Below are 14,296 nucleotides of genomic sequence, written 5' to 3' on the forward strand. Positions count from 1 at the left end.
TTTTTTTTGCTTGACAGAGTCAATCCATATTTAGAGGCCAGAATATCTGAAAACTTACAAAATATTTGTCAGTACATGTTCTCAATATACTATAAAGAACACAATTAAATGAGCATGTTTTGCCGGCTTGTTTGTTAGAAAGGCAATAATTGCAGGGAGGATTTGAGATGGTGTTGTGCTACAGCTGGACTTTGTCATAGAGAAGGTTTGTTTATGAGAGATGACAAATCCTGCGTAAACCAGATGATGATCCAGTTGTTTTTAATATGGTTCTGGTCCCATCAAGAAGCCTCAGTTTGACTCCTCCATTAGTTCTGTCGATGCTGCTTCGATTGGCTTTGGCTCTGCATCTCTGTCTTCTTTTTTAAAAGAACATAATGTTTTGTTTCTGCAAAACAATGCATTATAAAAACAGGAATTGCATTTTATATGAGGCGTTTTGAGTCATAAAACAAACAAAAAAACAAGTTAGATAACAATAAATGTGTTCTAAACTAGCCTAAACAGCAGTTTGTTAGGGTTTCTTTTATCTCCAACATGCATTGCGGTGTGATAAATTATGTGGTTATTGCTATAGGAACATTGGTTTGTTGTTTGCTGACTTTATTTATGCTGTTGTTGTCCTATTAGTTTGCTCTTGTTGTGTTTTATGTGTGTTATTTTGAGGTTTGTGTGCTACAGTATTGTTCACAAGTTTACGGTTGGTACGATTTTTTTAATGTTTTGAAAGAAGTCTCTTCTGCTCACCAAGGCTGCATTTATTTTTATCAAAAATACAGTAATATTGTGAAATATTTTTAGAATTTAAAAGTACTGGTTTCTATGTGAACATATAGTAAAATGTCATTTATTTCTGTGATCAAAGCTGAATTTTCAGCATCATTACTCCAGTGTCACATGATCTTAAGAACTCATTCGAATAGCTGATTTGCTGCTGATTATTATCAATGTTGAAAACAGTTGTGCTGCTGAATATTTTTGTGGAAACCATGATACATTTTATTTTTCAGGATTCATTGATGAATAGAAAGAACAGCATTTATTTGAAATAGAAATCTTTTGTAACATTATAGATGTCTTTACTGTCACTTTTGATCAATTTAATGTGTCTTTGCTGAATGAAAGTATTAATTTCTTCAAAAAACTTACTGACCCCAAACTTTTGAATCCATGTACAAATTACACAGTACAATATCTGTGCAAGATTTTTTTCTCTTCAGAGGCAAATATTATGTCTAAGAATGAAAATGTCTTGCTTTGCTAACTGATCATTTGTTGAACAAGATATTTTGCGGTTGATTGTTTGAATGAGACTTTTTTCCATGTAGTTTTACCAACAGTTGACTTATTTACAGTTAACATGAATAAATCATAACTGAGAAACTAGCAATTTTGTAAAACTCACATATCAGATGCTCCCTCGAGCTTTAGGAAACTAGATACTTCTATAGGTCCTAATATATGAAGGATCTCAGCTGAAAACTGTTATCGGTGCATCTCAGAGGATCAACTGAAGCCGTAGCGAGACACCCCTGTCACTTATTTTGGAAAGACGTTTGATTCAAGCCACATGCAGAGAGTTATGCACATTAGTTCTGTGCAAACTATAAGCATGCACATATTTTCAGGTTCCTGAGAGTTTCTTCTTTGACGGACACTTATATCGAGGTCAAGAAAATGGGAACGCTCCTTATCTATTGGGTAATGAATGCCTTGCAATTTGACATTGTAGCCTTGACGCAAGGAACGGATGTATAAAATGCCCTATGTTGTAAAGTATTGAGTCACTAAATGAGGTTTGGATGGGCTTCAGATCTTGGTTTGTGGTGGTGACCCACAGGGGTCAGGGAGGAGCGTGACAGTTTTGAGATGCTCCCTGTTTGCAACCCTGCGGTCTGGCGTGAAAAGGACTGTGAAAGAATCGGCTTGACAGTAGAAATTAACGCATCTTTAAGTATACTGTATGTTTTACTTGTATATAAAAGAACAACGCAAACATATTCTGCTAAACATCTTATTTTGTGCTCCACGGAAGCCATACGGGTTTGGAGCGACACAAGGGCGAATAAATGAAGAACTGAGGAAATTTGTGTTCATCGGTTGAAAGAATCCACCATTAAATCTCCCATAAAGTCCTTGAGTTGAATTCTGTTCATTTCCCCAAACATCAGAGGAGTGCTAAACTATTTTGGGAAGCGGCTCTTAGGTCACTCTAATTTCTGGTGCTTTTACACCTCGAGAGCTCTTTGTTCTCTCAAACACCTTGTTCTTTTTTATATATAAATATATTTCAGTAACGCTAACCTCACCTTCCTCCGAGGCAGCTGTAGGCCTCCAGTGATGTAGCGAGGTAAGAATGCAGGACTTCAAAGGCGGACAAAAGGACAAATGCAAGCTGTTTTTGAACCAAACACCATCATGTGCCTTTGAGACATTAAAGTGGGAATTGCACACGTGAGAATGGCTCCTGCATTGATAGCACATGTTAAATGTAATGTTTATTAATTGCTTCCGTAAAACACCAAGAGAAGGTGAGTAAGAGACAGAGATGAGTGAGTTTCAGAATCACTGGGACATGTAGAAAGTTCCCAGAAGGTAACTCCACAAAGCTAGAAATGTCGAGTAAAGGAAGAAAAGGGAACTGGCAATGAGAAGGAATTCCAATAGAGCTGCATGGAGCGTCTGCTTGAGAACTGCACCCCGTGCTAATGGATTTCAGATGTACCGTGTCTTCCACTCTCAAGCGCGCATAAAACATTCTGTCGTATGGGAATCTAAGAAACGGCAGGAATTTACTGTCGTTTACACAGTCGTAGCGAAACTTAAAGATGTGAACGTTCTGACACTTATTCTAAGTGGTGCTCTCTTTTCCGTTGTGTACTTTGCATGCTGAACGAGATATAAACAGTGTTCAAATCACGCAGTACCTGCAGGTAGGAAGGAATCCTGGCAGCACTATAATAAACGTTTGAACAACTTTTCTAATAAGATGCCTCAAGTTGGTGAGTTTTTCAAAAAGGCTACTTTGGTACTTCGACCGCACAAGTGTATTCAAAAATGACCTGCCAAAATTAGCTGCATCAGGTTATGAATCTCAAAAATAAGTCGCATCAACACATCTTTTGCCACAGTTGAATGTACACAAATGAGAAATCTATGTCAGAGGGGAATATTTTCAGTGAAAATGACTTAAATTTTGAGGTGTTTCTCAAACGAAGCTGTTGTATGCTTTCAGAGAACTTTAAATTTAGAATACAAGTCTCATGGTGGGGTTTTGTCACAATATATATATTGTGTTTTTTGTCCTTTGGAAAATTGGCAGCCTTTGTTCTCTTGACTTTCATGTATGCAAAAGAGCAGCTTGGACATCTACAAAATATTTTCTTTTGAACATGCTGGTGAGTATATGATGATTTTGAGAATTTTTGGTTGGCCTTTAAATATGCTCTAACACTCATTTGAATTTGTTGTAGATCATCAGATGTGATGTAACGACGTCTTGGAAGACAGTCTGAGCCAGTTTACTTAAGACGCACCTTGCTAAACCATCGAAAGCGTCCTTCTGTTTCGGAAACATCAGTGGAGGGTAGTGAGGTTACTAAATATCCGGTCCTGATTAGAAATACTGCATCAGCGGTTTTTCACAGTCCATCCCATGTCTAAACAGATCTCCACCCCAGAGAAAACGGATCCATTCTCACCCCATACCCTTGGAAAAAACCACAGACTCATTCAGATAAACGCCATTCATGCAGAGAATGAAAAACCACTTTGACTCCTTACTTCATTTGGTCATTAATCTTTTACAGATCGGATGTGCACTTCCAGGTTCGGATGAAACTTTCGCATCTGCGGTTAATTACGAAGAGTGGGGAACGTCGATCTCTGTGGCTTCGTCTTGATAACGCAAATCCATGCCCTAACGCAAGTGAACAGGGGGCCTTGTTAAAACAATAATTTGTGCTCCAGGGAATCAACTTCGTTTTTGGTTTAACCTGACTGTAAACTTGTCATGTAAGTTTGTTCTAGTGATAATTCATAAACGTCTGCAATGTTTTTGCAACGTTTCGGCCTTAAAACACCTGGTTCCATTTGTGAAACGGTTTTGTCAGCATGTGTCCCGCTGTGGTAGAAGTACCCTCAGTGTGCAGTCCCTAAGACCTGGGCGAACTTGTGTGTAAAAGTGGATATCAGGTTTCAGGTAAGGTTTTGGAGGGACATTTTTGGTTTTAGTCTTGTAACAGAAGAACCTTGATATATTTTGACTATGGTTTACCGCAGACGGTGACTCTTACGATATGCATAACCTCCTGCTGGGGATCTAATCCTCACCCATTTCCTCTCTGAAGTCCAGTGTGATAGTGTGCAAGTGTCCTGCATGTCCATTAAGCAAATGTTAACTGATGCTTTTGTCAAAGGCTTCAGCATTTGGGAGCACAATTGTGAGTTCTCACCTTGTATTTAATGATATTAGTGGCCCATCAACTATGTCTACCTTGCATTTGCTTGTGATACATCTTATTCTTTCTTATTAGGGTGGTGTTGAGACTTTGAGAAAGACAGAGGCATGGAGTCATTCATCTCAGCAATAATAAACCTGGATGTGCTCCAGATTTCAGATTATTTGCACAGCGGTTCCCCATCTCAGTCACTCCAGCGCTGGTTGTTTACATTGAAAATGACCCATAAAATATGGCCCAGCCAGTGGCCACCAGACCCCCAATTGGCTGAGGTGAAAATGGTGTCACAATTCATGCAAAGAGACGTTATAAGCAAACATGGAGACATTTCTTTTCCAATGCATGAGGCTAAAGCCTGTGAGATATTGCAAACTAAGGGTTATATAATGCCACTGGAGGAATTTCCTTAATGGGAGTGACGTTGTTGGGCTCTGAAAGTATGAACCTCCTATAGGAAAGAGTATGTTTTGCCTAGATTGTAGTGAGATAAAATGGAGATACTTCTCCTGCTCCTGCTGAGAAAAAATACCCTACTAATCTAGTGACGTACCTCTAGAGTTTCAGAAGAGATCTTAACAATGTCTCAAACTATGTTTAGATTTCTAAGAGACCAAAGTTCGCATTGAAAAGTACTTAATTTCAAACATTTCTCATCCAATTTTTTTTTAAGGATGCACTATAGAACTTTGGCCTGTTTATTGCCATCTGTGGTTAAGTCAGTTGTGCTTCACTGTCATAGTTTTCTCCATTTATGTACATTACGTTAACAAAATCTCAAGGATGAATGGTGTAAACATTCTTATTATGCACTTTCCAAAGTGAACAGAGGTAAGACAAGAACACAGTTTTGAATGCTGTTTTTTTTTAACATTCTCAGTCAATAACTTTGACTATTTCACTTTTTTTTTACTCTATAACAGTTAATATCAAAAACAACTTTTTTTGGAGTAGAAATGAACAAACTTTTAATCTTTTTTTTTTTTTTTTTTAATTTTTTTTCGATAGATTTTTTGAATGGCTCATTGGAAAAAAATGTGTCTGTGGCAACATTTCTGATAATGTCAATGACAAAACAATATTATTTATTTATTTATTTATTCATTAATTTTACGTTTGTTACACATTTGCTCGATAGATTATCTGATCTCTATATTCTTTCTTATCATATGTCAGCAATTGCCTCATTTGAATCTTTTCATATAGGATTTTTAGGGAAAATACTGTCTCTTGGTTTGCTTGGTTTAACTACTGCATCCCAGTACCTTAAGTAACAATAGCATAAACCTGAAACTCAGCAGTTTCTAATAGCACCGTTGATGGATAACGGTTAATGGCCCTAAATGACTAGTTCCAGCACAAGCCAACAAACCACTGTGGAAACAGCACCAAACAGCCTGTTTTATGGGTGTGAAAATCAAGTAAAGCAGGTGTACCCTGGACAAATGGATGGACAGCCTGGAATATCATTACGGACGGGAAGAACAGATACTCGACGGCTCGGTAACCAGAACACCCTACCTGTGCCATGGTCTACGCCGTTTCCTGCAGCTGATTTTAACTCAACATGCCTTGTAGCACAGGAGTGAAAGGTCAGTGCTTATTGTGGATTCACGGTTTTTGTACTTAAATAAGGGATACTGTACTTTTTCACTTAGCTGTGCTTGAGAGAATAATCTCGAGTGATATTGCCCAGAGCTAAGCCTTTAGACCCATGTAAGAACAACATTAATATCCTCAAGACATCAAAATGGGTCCAAAAACCATTCCCCCTTCCTCCCCCTAGATTTGTGCTTGTGTGGTCACGTTTGGCACCATTTTGTAGAGGGTCAGTTTTGCTGAGAGTCAATCATGTGGCCAGCTGTGTTTGCCTGCGTCCTGACAACTTTGCAGGAAACCGGTGCATCAAACCCACTTACACCCTTGTGCAAACACATGTTGTACACCAAACACAAGCACGGTCGCAGCGAAATAAAGTGTGCAAATAACCTGGAAAATACAACCAGAGATTTTGTTGTTGTTTTCTACATAGTTCACATACATAGTCCTTTGTTTAGAAAGAGCCACTGGCTCCTAGAGGAAAGGTTTGTTGCTCAGAAGACTTACTGAATATCAATTTGGTGTTTGGTGACACAAACGAGTCAAAACTTGCAAGAGTAGTTGGGAGAATGTTTTAGCTCATCATATTGAATGCAGCTTAATACATTATCTTATGAAATGCTGAAGATGAAAAAATGTGAGATTACTGGGGGTCTTTAGGAGGAACATCTGAGAAGCGAGAACGAGTTCCTGTGTGAAAGATTCCTGCGAAAGCAAGCAATTTTGGTCTCTGAAAGTGTCCAAATGTTGTTTTCGTTCTGTGTCTGGGAGAAATTGAGATCTCGAAGAGCTCTCCAGTCCTTTGTGACACCACTTAAAGACAAAGTCAAATATGTTTGCTTAGCATTAGCAAGTGTGATCCTGTCAGGCAGAGCCGTGGAGGAACGACACCTCCGTGGGACTCCCAGGCGGCTGCTTTGAAGTCAGCGTTTGGGAGTTTGCGGATGGGGGTGGATCCGTTCCTCTACTGACGGGTGAAGCCAACCAGCTGTTAGATGCTTCACGCTGGGATCATTTTGAAGTTCATCACCTTCCATTGTATGCCAGGCCATTGTTATAACACCATATATTCACATCGACAGGTCATTTGTATTGTTTTTTGGGATATTATGTTAATTTCACACTTATATGAAAGAAAAATCAGTGATGAGATCTCAATATTGCAATTAATTCTGATGGCAGTGAGATGCCCCAAATGCATCTCATCTAGAGATTCAGATAAGATTTCAACAAATACTGAAAGTGTTGAAATTTCCAAAATCAAGTCTGCAGTCAAACATCATAGATCTCAATATGAACATAAACATTTCTCATCAAATTCTCTCAAGGCCAAATGATCTGAGCTGCTATCCACTACTTTACTTTATTTCCGTACACTCTTACTGTGTGTCAAGTTTTCTCATTTCTGTCTATTCCAAAAAGGTAATTTTAGGAGAAACATCTGAGATGAATTTTAAGCGTAAAATAATCTGTTTTCTCAGTGTTTGTTCTTCCATGTGACCTTGTTTGTGCTTGATATGTTTGGGTTGAACACACTGGGTTTAAGTTGAAACATAACGGAGACCTCCATTAGGTCTCTTGAGCAACTTCTAAAGAGTGGCATGTTCTTCTGGGAGATTTTCGACATGTTCCCGGCATTAATATTAGCAGCATTAAGAAAACAACCATTGTTTTAGAAGGTGTGTGGTCCGTGAAAGGGAAGTCTCATTCAAACATGCTCTCAGCCATCTGGTAGTTGTTGAAGTTTGGCTTTTGATTGCACTCTGCTGGCTCTGGAAGCCACTGCAGACCCAGTGCAGCATGGGATACATTTAGCAGGGCACGGCCACTTAAGATGCGAGTGGAATGCACTCTTCCTCAGCGACATTCACTCTCAGCTGACACGGAGAGGTGATTTTTCAAACAGATGCCTAAACAGACATCTCGCTCTAAGTGTGGCTTGCGTTCAAATGACCGAATTCCAAAGCAAGACATACTATTGAATGAATATGGAAATTCGGATGAGTTTGGATGGCTGACGTAAAAAACTGTATAGTGGTGGCACCAAGTTTGTAGCAAAATATGTTGTTAAACTTTACTGTTTGTCACTAAGATAAATAAATGAGGTTGATTCTAGATGTATTTTGTGTAAAATTATTTGTAATTGTACTAACTGTATTTTTCCATAGTTGCAACTTTATTTTTTTCACAATTGTGACTTAGTAATTACTAATTGCAAGTTTTTTATCTCACAATATGACGGTTTCATGTAACTGCAACTTTATTTCTCACAAACGCGTCTTTTATTTCTCGTAAGTTTCTGATTGCAAATTTGTAACCCACAATTGTGATGTAATATTTTAAAAGTGCAACTTTTATCTCAGCATTGTTATTATTTCTCATAATTGCAACTTTATTTCTCTTAATGTGGCTTTTTTTCTAGCTGTATCTTTTTAACTCACAATTGTGACTTAATATCTTAAAAGTGCAACTTTTGATCTCAGCACTGACTATTTCTTGTAATTGCAACTTTTGCAACTTTTCTATCTATCTATCTATCTATCTATGTATCTGCCTGTCTTTTATATTATAGTAAAATAAGGCATACATACATACACACACACACACACATATATATATACAGTATATATATATATGAATGTGAAAATACATTTTAATGTCTGATTATTATATATTATATACAAAATCTGAAAGTTACATCAGTTGGTTCATTTTATGGCTGGGTAGGAATGCGATTTCTGTGGTTCACCTCACCTCGCCTGATCCTGTCTCTTTATTTCAGTCTTGGCCCTCTTGAAGTGAAGTGAGGTGAATTCCTGACTGCGAACCAGGCACGTTCTGGAAACTACTGGAAACCATAACAACCTGCCAAAAAAGAGTGGGGGGTTAGATTGGACAGGATATAGATGCTGCATCCCACTGATATGTCGTTAATTTGGGGTTTGCCTGTTAGCTAGAGAGTTGACAACTGAACCATTTGTTGCAGGGCAGCATCTCAATGTTTTGTGTGGCCGCTAATGAGGAACTAATTGGCACCTTCAATAACAGCTGAGGTAATCCACCCCCTGTAGAAAGCTAAGGGCAGCCAAATTAACTTTGCACAATAAACTATCAAATGCGATTTCTAAATATTGAGTCACCGAACCCACATCCCACCCCATACAGAAGGGTTTCCCAACTAGAATATAGCGCAGCTGTTCATAAAAAAAACTGTAGATCTTAACAATGAAGCAGTCCTGTAAAACATGATTAAATTTTTTATTTTAATTATTTGCAAATAAATTAAAGATTTGGTGATGTGAAAAATATTTTGGAATGATTATTTAAAAAATATATTTTATTATTTTCATGCCCCATCAAAATTACCAACTAGTTTAACATGTTAACATGTTGCTATGCGGTTACCAGGGTGTTTAAAGTGGCCTTAAAGGAACACTCCACTATTTTTGAATAAATAGTGGAGTGTTTTTTTCAACTTTTCCAACTCCCCTAGAGTTAAACAGTTGAGTTTTACCGTTTTCGAATCCATTCAGCCGATCTCCGGGTCTGGCGGTAGCACTTTTAGCTGTAGCTTAGCATAGATCATTAAATCCGATTAGACCGTTAGAATCTCGCTCAAAAATGACCAAAGAGTTTCTATATTTTTTCCTATTTAAAACTTGACTCTTCTGTAGTTACATGGTGTACTAAGACCGACGGAAAATGAAAATTCAGATTTTCTAGGCCGATATGGCTAGGAACTATAATCTCATTCCGGCGTAATAATCAAGGAACTTTGCTGCCGTACCATGGGTGCAGCAGGCGCAATGATATTACGCAGCGCCTGAAAATAGTCCCCAGCTAGATAACTTCCAATAAGCCTATTTTCAGGCGGCATTTAGAGTAGTTTAGGCATGTTGCTATGTGGATGCTAGGTGGTTTTAGCATGTTACTATGCAGTTACTATGGTGTTTAGAGTGGTTTTAGCATGTTGCTATACGGTTGCTAGGTGGTTTTAACATGTTGCTATGCGCTTACCAGGGTGTTTAGAGTGTTTTTTACCTGTTGCTATGTATATAGAGAATATAGAGGTTATCTGTTATCGACTATGAAAAAATTACCGTACTTAATGCGAATTTAAATTTGAAACCCCTGCTAAATTGTACAAATGTGTCATCATTCAATATATTAATGAAATAATACATTGAATATTGACCAAAAAATTTTGTGCCAGAAAGCTGCTGCATGACTGCAATCATTCTTCTCCTCATCATCCTCATAACACAAATGCGTTTCCACACATGGTGGCTATTATCCACAGGCCCGTGTGTCCTTGTAGATGATGCAGTTGGAACAGAATTACCGGCCTTTGATAATGATAATCATTCATGAAATGACAACTAGCAATGATCTCACGCAGAGAAGACCTGAGATCATCTGAGGACGGTGAAAGACTTGGGAAACCGCATGGTGTTACGTCTCTCTGCTCTGTTTGATGGTTAAATGCTATGGGCAAACCAGTTAACGTTTATGACAAAACCTGAGCACTTCATGTCTGAACAGCATGTGCTGGTGTTTCTGAATCACTATGTGGGGTGGACTAGGAGTGACGCTTACAAAAATAATACATTTTCAATTTACTACAAATTATTATTTATTTATTTTATTTTTTTAAATAAGCCTATTCATATTATCAGCTAACATCTTAAAATTCAGACAAAGAAGTTTAAAAGTTGCATTTAAACTATGATTTATCATTTTATTGTTATATTTAACAACATTTTAAAATATTAACTAGATTTTTAAAGAAAGAAAAAGTAATTTCTGTGATGCAAAATATTGTGGATGGATAAGGCATTGCTATGTAGTTGCTAGGGTATTCAGAGTGTTTTAACATGTGGTTGCTAGGGTGTTTACAGTGCTTTTAACGTGTTGCTATGTGGTTACTAGGGTGCTTAGAGTGCTTTTAACATGTTGCTATGCAGTTGCTATTGTGTTTATAGTGCTTTTAACATGTTGCTATGCAGTTACTAGGGTGTTTACAGTGGTTTTAGCATGCTGCTATGCAGTTACTAGGGTGTTTACAGTGGTTTTAGCATGCTGCTATGCAGTTACTATGATATTTAGGGTGGTCTTGACATGAAGCTGTGTGGTTGCTAGGATGTTTAGAGTGGCTTTAACATGTTGCTATGCGGTTACTAGGGTGTTTAAACTGATTTTAGTATGTTGTTATATGGTTGCTAGGATATTTAGAGTGGCTTTAAGATGTTGCTATGCAGTTGCTAGGGTGTTTAGAGTGTCTGTAGCATGTTGCTATGAGGTTGTGAAGAGTTTTGGATGACAACATTTTTCAATGTTTTTTTGTGGTAAGTAGGTCTCTGTTGTCTGTAAAAATTTCAAAGTGAGCTAATAACAATATATTTGTTATTTTGTCCTAACTTTTATATAACTTTTAAAAAAGTTAAAGAAAGTTGTGAGAATGTTCCCTGTTAGCTAGGTAGGCATTTACTAGAGTGCTTTGGATGACTACTAGGCAGTTGCTATAATGTTTTGTCTGGTTGCTAGGTTGTTCTAGCTGGTTGTTAGGCAGTTGCTAGAGTGTTTTGGCTGGTTTCTGGGTGTTTCTATGATGCGTTTAAGTTTTTTTTTTTTGCTGCGCATTTTGTCTTTTTTATTAATTGAATATTAGATTGTTTTAGTATGGTTCAATTTTTGGGACAGAAGGACCATGAAATTCACCTCCCTGTCTCTGTTTCTCTTCAACACCTCCACAAGGCATTTGGTGCCTCCACAGAGAGGATAAGACATGGAAATATTTGCTCTACATGCTGGAAACGTGAGAGGGTGGACCAGTCTGAAAGACCTTTTATTCAAGACAGACTGGGTCATATCAGTTTAGATTGTATCCAAATTAATTCCTTGTTGAATAAAAGGCCAAAAATATGAAATTGATTTCTCCTCTTTGGTCTCTTTGTTTGTTTTTTACAAACCAAATAAGTCTAACAATCAGAGACTTCGCTTTGGCATGACATTACAAATACATACATGGCTCACTGCCGTAAGATTGTTTGTTTTTGTGCTATACACCAACATCATAAACTAAATATTCAAACAACAAGGTCTTTTCAAATCCTTCATGCTATGATTGCAACTGCCAACAAAGAAACGTGACTTAACAAATGTGACATTGCACCCTCTGCTGACACTAAAGCAGACCTGCAGTCTTTAAAAATGAATCTGTGGCCTTGTTCAAAAAAGCATGCTACCATACTACTCATATTGTTTCTGCAGTACTCTGTGCATTTACTGTGCAAAGTAAGCAAATTTATTTATGAAACCGATAAAGCAAAGCATACTGAAATAATCAAATGTCCAATGATGAAGTGAGATATAAGCAGCTAAAAATTATAAAGCTGCCTACAACAATCTAGCAATATCCTAACAACCACCCAGAACACCCTAGCATCCAGCCAAAACAGTATAGGAACTGCATAGCAACCAGACAAAAAACAAACAAACAAACAAAAAACCCTAGAAACAACCTAGCAACTAGCCAAAACACTCTAGCAACTGCCTAGAAACCAGCCAGAACATCCTACAAGCCACCTAGAACAACCTAGCAACCACCCAGGACACACCAGAAACAATTTTGAACCCACTAGCAACCAGACAAAACACTCTAGTAACTGCTCAACAACCAGCCAAAACACTCTAGCAACTGTAGTTAAACACTCCAAAAACAGCCTAGAAACCAGCACAAAAACCATAGAAACCATCTAGAGCAGCCTAATAACAGCCAAAAAACTCTAGCAACTGCCTAGCAACCAGCCAGAGAACTCCAGAAACCACCTAGACAACCTAGCAACCAGTCAAAACATTCTAGTGGCTCCCTAGAAACCAGCCAGAACACCCTAGAAACTACCTAGAACAACCTAGCATCCACCCAGAACACCCCAGAAACCATCAACCACCTAGCAACCAGACAAAATACTCTAGTGACTGCCTAACAACCAGCCAAAACACACCAGCAACTATTTTAGTCAAACACTCTGGAGATGGCCTAGAAACCAGACAAAAATAAGAATAGAAATAAAAATAAAACAGAAACAAGCCAGATTGCTGGGCAGTTGGTAACATGTTTTGGCTGGTTGATAGGTTGTTCTATAGGTGATTTCTTGGGTGTTTTGACTTGATGCTAGGTTTTTAGAGTGTTTTGGATTGGTCACTAGGCAGTTGCTAAAGTAATTTGGCTGGTTTCTAGGTTGTTCTAGGTAGTTTCTTGTTTGTTTTGGCTGGTTGCAAAGCAGTCGCTAGAGTGTTTTAGCCTGTTGCTAAGGAGTTCCTAAAGAGCTTTGGCTGGTTGCTATGTTCTAAGTAATTTCTTGGCTGTTTTGACTGGTTGCTAGGCAGTTGCAAGAGTGTTTATGGCTGGTTTATTTAAATTACATTGATCAATCAGATATATAAGTTTAGAACGGCATTGAGAACATGCAGTGATTGGCATTGTGGCTGTCTATGGGTATCATCATGGAAACTCATACAGTATTATGTACAACATTAAAGCATCCTCAATGTTTGTAATGCATACTTTGGCTTTTAGCCACATATATTGCATTTAGGTCTGGGAAAACACGCATGTTTAAAAGCCAAATAAAACACATGCAATGCATTTTCAGGACTGTCTTTAGATGGAACATAGACAAGAAGAAATGGCCCGTGCAAATTGTGTTTTTGTGTGCTGTTCACAATATGCTAAACTAGTCAAGAGATGAGATAGTGAAGAACAATTAATAAACATAAGAGTTGTTTTCTTCCATTTAAAATCCCCGCTGATTGGAAAGCAAACAGTAGATTCATTGTAAGGAGCCAGAAAGACAGGACGGTCGTACAATCCTCTCCTTGGCAGAACTTCTAAACACCTCCCTGTTGAAAAAAACAGCATATGCTGGTTAGGTATGTTTTGATGCTGGGATGCTGGTTTAAGTCAAGTCAAAGCTGGTCCTTTGCTGGTTTATGCTGCATTAAGCTTAAACCAGCATCCCAGCGTCAAAACATACCTAACCAGCATATGCTGGTTTTTTCAACAGGGTGTGCGGCTAATATGTGGCATTCATATCCATAATTTTATTGCGATTTAGTCTGATTTGTTGTATTCTGCCTGAAAACAATCGCTGTTACGTCAGGCCTGTTAACCCTTTCGCTGGCCTAAATTAAAGTTTAGAAAACACATTTATGACAATCTTTTTTTTTTTTTTTTTTTT

The sequence above is a fragment of the Sinocyclocheilus rhinocerous genome, unplaced genomic scaffold (assembly GCF_001515625.1).
Source record: "Sinocyclocheilus rhinocerous isolate Xijiao unplaced genomic scaffold, SAMN03320098_v1.1 scaffold1879, whole genome shotgun sequence".
Classification (NCBI taxonomy): domain Eukaryota; kingdom Metazoa; phylum Chordata; class Actinopteri; order Cypriniformes; family Cyprinidae; genus Sinocyclocheilus; species Sinocyclocheilus rhinocerous.